At 31.3% G+C, this 11,313-nt stretch overlaps 1 long non-coding RNA gene across 1 annotated transcript; it reads right to left on the reverse strand.

The window, feature by feature from the left end:
- Positions 1-392: 392 nt before the first annotated feature.
- LOC143045090 (uncharacterized) lies at positions 393-7,194 on the reverse strand. The gene is made up of 7 exons (XR_012968858.1): positions 7,054-7,194; positions 5,653-5,725; positions 4,792-4,881; positions 3,950-4,039; positions 3,263-3,310; positions 2,546-2,611; positions 393-1,087 (listed from the first exon to the last, which is right to left on the reverse strand). It is a non-coding gene; the product is annotated as an uncharacterized LOC143045090 (long non-coding RNA).
- Positions 7,195-11,313: the final 4,119 nt, after the last annotated feature.

Here is an 11,313-nt window from a genome sequence, read left to right on the forward strand (position 1 = left end):
TCCACTGGTAATCTTGGAAGTCCAATTACATCGGAAAAGTTGCTGAAGTTTGTTGAGTTCTCTACCAATTGTTTGAAGGGTATACTTAAATGCTGAAAAGTCTGCACAACGTCCGTCCATAGACCTTCCATTTTTAAAGTTTCTTCTGCATTCGTTTTAAGTTCTTTTAACAATTTGTCATGATATTGTTGATAGTCTTCGCGTGCTTTTTTCATCTTTTTTGAAACATCGTACCATTGTTTAACTTGTACGCCTGTTGAAATGGCATCCCCTAAAATGCTAATACCCATCATTATTTTCTGCGACCAACCAAGTCTGTAGTTCTTCACAAATATCTTGTTCTTTGAAGGAGTGAAAAATTGTTTTGCCTTTTGTAACTTTTGGATCGGTGATTTAAAAGTGTTTTTTAGCTTTCCTTTAAATCCTTTCCAGCTTTTCAAAGTTTTCCACTTTTTGAAATTTTTTCCAAAATTGCGGAGATTCTGACCGAAATTTTTGGCCATTTGTTTTAAAACTTTAGGAGCTAGTTTCAACCTCTTGACTATTCCGAATTTGGTTGATTTTGTTTGAGATCCTTCTATGCGTGACCACAATTCCTCAGATGTGGTGGATAATATATCTGCGGTGCTTAGAACTTGTACATATGCTGTTTTAAGTGCATTAAAAAATTTATTAACAGTTGCTTCAACGACAAACTGAACAACTATACCTATAAGCGCCATTTTCTTATATTCAAATAATATTTGTTTAAGGTCCGAAAGTCGGTATTCAAGAGTACCAACAGCATGTTCAAGATATTTTTCGTATGTTTCATTCTTGGTCATCCGTGACAATTCTGGTAATTTAACTTGCAGAAATATTGTCAGATCACTTTCGATTTCTTGTAATTTCTGAAATGCCTGCATTGTCTGATTTATATAGTAGTCTATATATGCATTATCCGTAGTGGCTGTTTTTAAAGTGTAGTACATCATTTTACTGCGCTTATAATCTGTTTCATATTTTCTAGTCATGGTTTTTATTTTCCCATCAAGACGTTCAATTTCGTCTTTATTTGTGCAAATACTTGGGAAGTACATACATCCACCTGCAAAAAATAACAGAAAACCACTGCAATGTACTATCTATAAACGTTATAAATAGAGACTTTTTACAAAACAAACTTGTTTCAAACAACTGCTGTTGGAATGTTAATGTATGGGATTTAACATGGTATAGTTGCAACAGATGCCTTCATTATCTACTTTCACATCTTTATTTCAAATAATTGCATAATCGTCTTCTAAAAGATATACCAAACAATAGAACACAGCACGACTTCACAAGTAAAAAGGAACATAACGATATCTAAATATATTTTGATTATTATCTATTACTGTACATTTACCTCTTTACTACATGTATGAAAGGCGACATAGGTGGAAAAACCCAAGCGAGACAGCTGAACAATAAATTATGATATACAATGAGGGACATATACGATCGATAACTAAGATTTACATTTTTGTTCACACTCTTTCATGACTCTGACATAACGTTTTATTAAAAAAATGCAAAAAATTGGAATAATACTAGGAAGCTTTTGAACGAAGAAATTGAAGCGGTAGGGCTGAAACCATTTCTTCGAAAGTGTTACGGACGCAACACGAGTTGTCAAACCAAAATTCAATCCACTTTTCTTGGGTTTTGACATCACTGAACTAGACTGATCACAAATTCGAACGTATCATGAACAACATGATTGATGTCACTAGTGAGACAGGATCCGCATGCCAGTTTATTAGAGGGGTTCGTGTTGCATATAGGATTTCGTTTTCTCCTTTCTTCGTCTATCGATTTTTCTTATGACGTTGTTTCTTAGACTTATGAGGTTATGAACATTATAAACTTGTTGAGTCGGAAGATCAGTTCTGGACAGACCTTCATTTAGAAAGTTTACACACAAAAACTTGAAAGCTAAGTAGGCTTTATATCCTCAACTGGCGAAGAGCTGAATGATTAAAATTGGACTTAACCTAAAGAATAACCCAGATCAACATTGCTTGTGACAATCAATCCAAAATGAATTAGAAAATGGTCAACGTAGACTTTGTTCATATCGAAAGCTTTGTTTTTGTTCTCATCCATACGTGAAAAATCTCTACGCATAATTTCAAAACAAGAAGTCATTTAAGGACGTTATTCCTTTAAAATTTGTCTCAGCTTATGAATAAGAGTTATTATTTTTTTTTAAACTCAATGCTGTAAATTTTGTTTATTGGTATTATTCTTGGAATTAAATTAGTTCAATTGTTGCTAATTGTTTTATTTCTTGTATATTCTATAATATTTACACTCTTAACGAAATGAAAAATAGAGCCGATATAAAAACCTTGATGACATATTAAGAATATATAGATTAAGATACATTGAAAAATATAAAGAAAATGCACAAACTCCAAACGGAGCAAGACTTGATTTGTCTATACAGCAAGCTATACATAATGGACTAATCACACAGTAACAACTTACCATGTTTATCAATTACATATATGAAGTTACAAACCTGAAAGTGCACTACCAAGAGTTAAACCAAGGCTTGTTGCCTTTATTATCATAGAAGCACCAGTAACTACAAGAACAAGATAGCTTTTATTAATATAAAGTGAGAAACTCTATACCATGTTTTTAATTGAAAAAGGTAAAGACACCACAGACATGGTCTTGTCCACATAAGACTCATATTTTTCTCTAATGGAAACGGTTAGAAGGTATATTTTATTACAAATTCGAAACCGCTGCTGTGGACTATGAGTCTAAGAAGATATCATCAGTTCGTTGCTTTGATACAATTATGATTATAACATATCTGTCTTATGTTATCCGATAATAGATTTATAATTTATCTTAAGAAAGATCCTATACTCACTGAGGCAAAGTTGTCCTAAGATGGACTTTGTTATTATATCATTTGACATCTTTTGATCATTTAGCTCCAGGAGTGTTTTTCATTTCTTCACATCCATGCTTTCAATTTTTTTGGCTATGATTATTCCTGATAGATGTTAATCATACCTTCGGTCGCCTAAATTACAGTGTGTTATAATCATTTGTTTTGAGAAAACACTCCAAATATTGTGCCAATCAGGAAAACGACATGTACATCAGAGTGTAGTAAAATCGCAGTGTTTTTTTTAATGTGATTTTAACGAACGTTAACAAGCATGCAAACAAACCAACAGAAAACCACTGCAATGTACTATATGTCATATTTTTTACTTACATAGAATTGATCCCCAGCCTCGTTTCTGACGATGCAGTAGTTCAATGCCTAAATGATAAATTATACTCATATAATAGTCATTGACTAATTGCCGGAATCAGAGTAAGATTACAAATCATGAATGATGTTGTCTATATTTGACAGGGGTGGTGATTGAGGCGAAGAAAAACGGTAAAGCTAGGTAAAAGAATATATTTTGTTAGTACCAAATAATGTAATGCACGGAAGGTACCGACCCATAATCTATTCTTTGAATATCATCTAAAAGTTCATATTTGGTTTGTACAACACTTTTAGTGTATATGTGTTTCGGAATATTTAACATTTATTAGTATAAAAGAATTGAAAGTGACATTATATTATCATATATTTTATGTTTCTTCTTACTAATTGCAGCAGTAAAAACAATAAATGTTAAAATGAAAAGCAATACAATACCAAAATCATACTAACTATTGATATAAGTATTATTCTGGTTCCTGCTAGAAACTAAGATAAACACAGAATCCGCCAACTATAGAACAGGAGATTTAGTTATAACTATTGAAAACATGAAGGAAAATTTCTCTGAATTGCATTTCCTATCTTTTCTTAAATGTACAAAGATATTATTAATCTAAAGAATGTATAAACTATTCATTGTTATACCATATGTATTGAAAAAGTATTTAATTTAAAGGTACTCGCCATTTTCACCGACATCTGACGAGTGTTTGTGATTTATTTGTAAATTTCCATGTCTTGGTCTTACTTCGTCACTCGGAAATTTATCTTCAGCTGAAAAATAAGATATCAATATAAGCTTGACATTAGTTTACCAGTATGATACAACAAATCCGTGTTCCGACAAACAATATAAAATTTCAGTGAAGGTTGATGTAAAAACGACCTGATCAAATAAAGGCAACAGTAGTATTCCGCCGTTCAAAAGTCACGAATCGATTAAGAGAAAACAAAACCGAGGGAAACACATTAACGAAAATCAGACGCCACGAAAATCAGGAAGAGACGTTCCGTTTTGTAGTAATGTTCTTTAAGGAATGTATACATGTATATGCTGGTATAAAAACTTTCAGAGAAAGAAATAATTACTGTAATAAATAACATCTTTTAACGTAAAACAAATAGATGTATATACATTCTGATGTGCCCTTGAATATAAATCAAAACAAATATAATAAAAAAGTAAATAAATAGTACCGAACTCTAAGGTAAAATAACAAGTGGCAGTCCAGAAGAAATGACATTATCGAACCCTGGTCTTAATCAACCAACGGATCGAATAGAAATCAGCCGTTATATTCCTGACTTAGTTAAAAGATTACGAACGCGAACGACAAGGTCTAAGAAACATAACAGGAGATAATAGTATTGATATTGAAAAAAAGAAGGAAATTTTTATGATATTTGCTTGTATTTCACTCCTATCTTTTCTCAACTGTACAAATATATCTATATTTTGAAAATAGAATAAAGAATATACATTATTTACTATATGCATCAAATGTTTGAAATTTTAAGGTACTTGCCATTTTCATCGTCACCTGACGACTGTTTGTGATTTGGTTTAACATTTCCCTGACTTGGTCTTACTTCGTCACTTGGTAATTTATCTTCAGCTGAAAAAAAGTTATGAAAAGTAGTATTACAAAAGAACGAACTACGAGGAAAATTCAGAACGTAAAATCCCTAATCAAATGGTAAAATCAAAAGCTTAAAACAATTAAACTAATGGAGGACAACTGTCATATTTCTGACTTGGTTATGAAGAAATTGTGGATTGAACCTGGTTTTATACTACCTAAACCTCTCATAAGCTTTAGATTATACTACCTATAACCATTGAACATTATGATACAACAGATCATCACTTCGTCAAAGAATATAAAATTTCAGCGAAGTTCGATGTAAATACGTCATGATCAAAAACAAAATGAATCAACATATGGTGTGGCAATTTTCTGCAATGGATGGTTACATATGATGTGAAAATGACATTTAAATAGAAGACACAACTACTGTTATGTATAACAACTTTTTACATTTTTGATGATAATATAAGTATAATTTCTATTCAGCTCAGCTATTCATTTAATCTATCAAAATGCAATGAAAAGAAAAATTATTTTTAATGGGTTACGAGGACGACATCGAAAACATTTAATGAACTAAACAGGAAGTATGTAATATTCCAAATTCCAAATTTCAAGTGTCCTCGACAGAACTCAACAGCAAAAAAGCATCATTTAAATCAAATAAAGATGGCGTATAACTCTTTTATCTTGTTTTTGTATTTAATAACACAGGAACGAATTTAGCTTCACCTTATTTTTCAGGTGTCCTCGTTTTGGTTTTTACCATGTTTTTTCCTCAGTATTAATATATCTTACCTAGACAGTAACTGACTGCCAGAAGAATGACTAAAAACCTTTTAGTCGATAACATTCTTTACAGGGTAACAAGCTGAAATTAAAAAAAAATTGTCGTTATCCAGCTTACAGCAACCAGCACGAGAATATAAAAACCAGTAAAGTAGAAATATAAAAGAGAAAGAACTCACATAATGAATGTAACAAAAACATGATGTAGACACGATTTATAACATTATATGAACATTGGATTAACATAAATGTTTTGTGATTGATATGAATTTGACGGACGGTTGGGTTGATGAATAAACGGATGTCTTGTTGAAGGATAGCAGAATAGAATGACGGATAGTAAGATTGAAAACCCATCAAAGTAGAGTATTCTGGCCTTTTGATTTCCTATTTTCATATCAGTAGATGAATTTATCAAGATATAGACGAATAGATGAACATATGACTCATGCCACTTAAAAATAGACAACCAAGGGAATGTCAACAAGGGAAGGGTTATAGGCCAGACAAATCTTTATTTAATCGAAATGTCACAAAATAAAATGTTTGGGAATGAGGAACATTACAATAGTTATGCAGCTCATATATTAATGTGACTATGCACACATGTAAAGTATCTATCGAAAAACTACTAACAATGAGACAAACGGGACGTTACTGTCTAAAATGAAAAGATCACGGTTGGAAAGCTGAAATCGTCACAATTACTGTGGACTCATTTATTTTCGTGGGTATTTTTTTCGTGGATTGCTGAAAACTTGCATATTCGTGGATATTTGATTTCGTGGTTTTGGCAATATCTGCAAACAAAGCCTATTGAAAATATGTTATTCGTTGAACATTTGAATTCGTTATTCACCTGTTCCCTTGAAACCCACGAAAATTGGTATCCAACGAATAATAATGAATCCACAGTATGAGATACAAGTTTCATTTCGGCCATCTGCTTCAATAAAAAAAAAAACACACTGTAAGGCAGAATATCTAGATTAGTAGTATACTTATGTGTGGTTCAACGAGGTAATTCGTGTTAGCACCCAATTAGTGTTTACGTTCGCCTAAATCAATCAGGGAGAAGGTGATGTGATATGGTTAGGACCGAAGTTTTGATAGAACTGTACAAAATTCACAATATATATTTTCCAAAATACTGGTCTAGGGTAACTAATGAAGGTTATTGTCGAAAAAATGTATTGAGGCGCGAGTGTAGCAACTCCATAAGTCAAAGTTGACTTTTAAGATTGTGCCTGAATGAATTATATCTTTTTTTCTAAAATATTCTCAAGCGTTTTCGACTTTCAAATTGTTTTTCTCCAATATCTTTGAAATATATTTGTTATTCAAGAAATACGTAAATATTACACTTTTAAAGGTTTAGTATAACAAGTTCTCTTATATATTCATCCTTACCTTGAAAAATACTTGTAGTATATTTTATATATACATTTTCTGCCTGTGCGTCTCTGCTGGCAACTGAAACATTTCATGTGCTTTTATATGTCTCACTTATGTTCTAAATATTATTTAACCCGGATTCATTAGTAATTTATCCTGTGGTTTTTCTTGTTAAAACGGTGATTTGATAATCAACATCATTCTCTGAATTATGAATGATTATGTTTGATCTATTTTTAAACAATCTTGCATAAGCAAATTAGTAGCTTCATGTACTCGATGACCACTGTGTAAATATTTTAAGACTTGTTGATTGGGTGATCCTAGGTGAGTCCACTTCATATGGATCAGTTTGCCTAAAACTTTTATTGTCCTGGTTCTGTTCAAGCGAACTTTTATTTTTTTCCCTTTGTCAAGTCATATTTAATGTTTGAAATTAAAACCTGTTATCCTGCTATTCTTATTAGCATGCCCTTGATAATCTCTCTTTTTCATAAGTGACTGAACATTCTAAACAGTATGTTATGCACTTGGACAAAATAATGTTAGATGAAACAAACAGACTGCTGTACGATTTGATATCTATATAGACACAGCTTTAAGTAAGCTAGCCTATGTAGGACATTGATTTGTTTTATTTATGGATGCATACTTAGACCACATCAATTTCAATGAAAATCAACGAGCCAAAACTAAAAGCAAGAGACCACACATTTACAATTCAAAACTGTTTGTTTGTGGATTTGTTTTCGCAGAAATACAGTACACAACGTTATTTCCTAGAATGTCAGAAGGTGTTTATGCTGACAAAAATGTCTCTTTTACTGAATCCCCTACATATCATGTTAGTAACACATTTAAATAATCAAAACAAAGAGAAATTTTGATTTTACCTCAAATAACCATAGCCAGATTTGACACACACTTATGCATTTTTTTTCATGTTGCAAATTTATTTGCTGTAATTCGTTTAAAGCCTTTTCTGTAACGAAAAAGGAAATTATGCTAGATACACTTACTGACAATGTGAAGATATGATTGAAGTTTTAAATTTTCTCCTGGACAACATATATGTACGTTTTGGCGATAAAATATATCGACAGGTACTATGGACACTAACTGAGCCCCTTTAATAACAGATTTATTCATGTATTGCTATGAATCTCAGTTTATGATCACACTCAGTAAAGGCACATCGTTGTTACATTTGGTTGTTACATTCAACAATACCTAGCGTTATCTTGATGATATTTATTTCGTTAAAAAATCCAGTGTTCTCTAAATTTTACTTCTGAAATTTACCCAAAGGAACTAACTTTACCTTAATCTAACATAAACAGCAGTAATTGTCCTTTTATAGATTGAGACATATCAATTTCTAAAGGGAAACTCCATACTGAAATTTCTATACTAAAATTTCTTGTTTCATTCCCTATTGCTAATTTTCATTTTTTAGACGGCGATGTCCCTTTGGCTCCTTCATACGATGTTAATATATCCTAACTCATTCGATATGCCCGCGTGTGTAGTGATGTCATATATTGTGACGAACGTAATCAATGGATCACTGGTAAATTATTTAGTTAGGGATTTCGTTACCATAAATTACTTAAAATCTTTTACTAAATTCTTTAATAAATACAAAGATTTGATTATTAAATGGGGCTGAAAAAATCACAATCGATGATATTGTACTTACACCGCTGATATCACTATGTAATCCGTGTAAACTCATTTAACCTTTAAACAAACTTATAAGTAAGGGTTATCGTAACAATATTGTAATTAGATCTTTGAACATAGTTTATATTGGCACTAATATCGATTTTGTCATCAGCAAATTAAAACATAGCTTAATTTGTATTCTTTTCAAACAGAATGAATAAATACACATCCACGTTCATTTTTTTATATAGAGGTTAACTTCGATCTGTCCTACTAATTGTCGATACTTTAAATTTTGGCATTGCATAAGTCATGTCTTCTTTGACTGTCCATGAAGTTAAAATACTAAATCCGGGTGATACGTTTTAGTTGATTTAAGTCTCTGATGCATTTTTTTTTTATTATTGTCTTTGGCTTTTAACTAGCTTTCAGTAACTGCGAATACTCTCAAATCGTACTTTCTTGTTAATTTGACCTGTTGATGCAATTTGTAATGGTTTTTTTTGTTATTGAATGTTTTGATTAGGGTTTTATCTCGTCACCCTATTCGTTATAAACCAGCTCTGGCGAGTGTTTTGTATTACTATAAATGTTCTCTCTCTGTTCGGTGAACTATGAACCACAACATAATTTTTTTTGTATTAAATATTTCCATTCTACAATTATATCTACCTTACAACAGAATTATTTTCATTTACCTGTGTACATTATTCTTTTTTTGTGGCATTTTGTTCATTTTTTCTGACATTGTTTAACATATAACACCGTGTTTTATTGACTTTGTATATACATTATGTCATATATCAAATATACTAGATCAGTGTTTGTTCACATGTGTAATTATGTCTTATGATTGAGTTAAGGTAGCACAATACAAAGATTTTTCATCCCCAATCAGACATCTTTAAACTGATGTAATTCCACTCATCTTTCTTTAAATTTTATAGATGAGGTACCAAAAGATTAAAGAAGGATTAATCTTTCAAATTGTAATAATTTCATTAAGACATAATTATTACATAATTAATTGTTATGTAATTAGTTGCCATATTGTGATGTCCATACTTGAATGAATTTAGCTTCTTTGTTATTCATAGCATCCCAAAATATTTTATAGATTCTTGCACAACACGGTTTGACCTCCAAAACCGTGTCTCAGATTTTTCCTATTGTATTTCATTCTCTCATAAATCTTCAATGAAGTCTGCAATATCAATTCATAAGAGACCACTTAATTCAATTGGGTATAAAATTTGTTCTATTGATGTTTTTGGAAATCTGAGACACAGTTTTGGATATCAAGCTGTGTTGTACAAGAATCTATAAAATATTTTGGGATGCTATGAATAACAAAGACGCTAAATTCATTCAAGTGTGGACATCACAATATAGCAACTAATTACATAATAATTAATTATGTAATAATTATGTCATAATGAAATTATCACAATTTGAAAGATTAATCTTTCTTCTTTCTTTATGTACCTCATTTATAAAATATAAAGAAGGATGAATTGAATTACATCAGTTTAAAGTTGTCTGATTGGGAGTGAAAAAATCTTTGTATTGTGCTACCTTAAGTCATCGCAATTGATATTTTATAGTGTGTATGTTTTATGTTGTGGTGTTACTTTACTGTTCCAGAAAAGGGTAAAAGTTTGTACCTTTTAAAACGTTTAAACCCGCTGCATTTGTTTGCACTTGTCCTAAGTCAGGAACCTGGTGTTCAGTAGTTGTCTTTTGATAATGTGGTTCATAAATGTTTCTCGTTTCTCGTTTTTATATAGATTAGGTTGTTGGTTTTCCCGTTTGAATGGTTTTACTCATGCCATTTATACTTTGTTGTCCGATGTGAGCCAACGCTCCATGTTGAAGACTGTAATTTGACCTATAATTGTTTACTTTTACAAATTGTTACTTGGATGAGAGAGTTGTTTCATTGGCACTCATAAAACATCCACCTTTCGTATCAAATTATAAAACTGCTATTTTAGATGGGTGTATTCTTAAACCAATGGATTAAAACCACTGTCGATTAGTGATTCGTTCGGAGGCATTACCATCCTAATAAACTAATGATTGCTCATGACCTGACATGCAAATAATTCCTGGAACCTTTGATGGGTTTTTACTTTAGAATACCATATAAACCGCATTTGTGACCGTTTTATGTTAATTTGAAATGAGTTAAGTGTTTTCTATATACGTCAAACAATTTTGTTTTCCCAAGAAATTACTTAAAGATGTAAATGTTTGTCACGTATGTTAGTTCAAGTGGTATTTTTTGTTAGATGTTGATAAGTGTTTATTAAATGCGTGTCAACATCATTTCCAGAATTACATAAGCAAATGTGTGAACTCTTTAAATCGGAAACTATGTATTTAAACAAATATTTTTGTCGAGTATTTAAGTGCGAGAGGTGCTTTTTGTTACTTGTTGAAAAGTGCGCATTTAAGGCGTTCCAACATCATTCCCCGAATTTTATATGCTTCCGTGCGTACTCTTTGTACTTCATCTTTTTTTTAAAGTGCATAAGCAACATCACCTTGTACTCTATGACAAATGTTTCTATAGAAACAATGTTGAATCTAAGTTTCACAAAATAGCAA

The sequence above is a fragment of the Mytilus galloprovincialis genome, chromosome 9 (genome assembly GCF_965363235.1).
Source record: "Mytilus galloprovincialis chromosome 9, xbMytGall1.hap1.1, whole genome shotgun sequence".
Taxonomy (NCBI): Eukaryota; Metazoa; Mollusca; class Bivalvia; order Mytilida; family Mytilidae; genus Mytilus; species Mytilus galloprovincialis.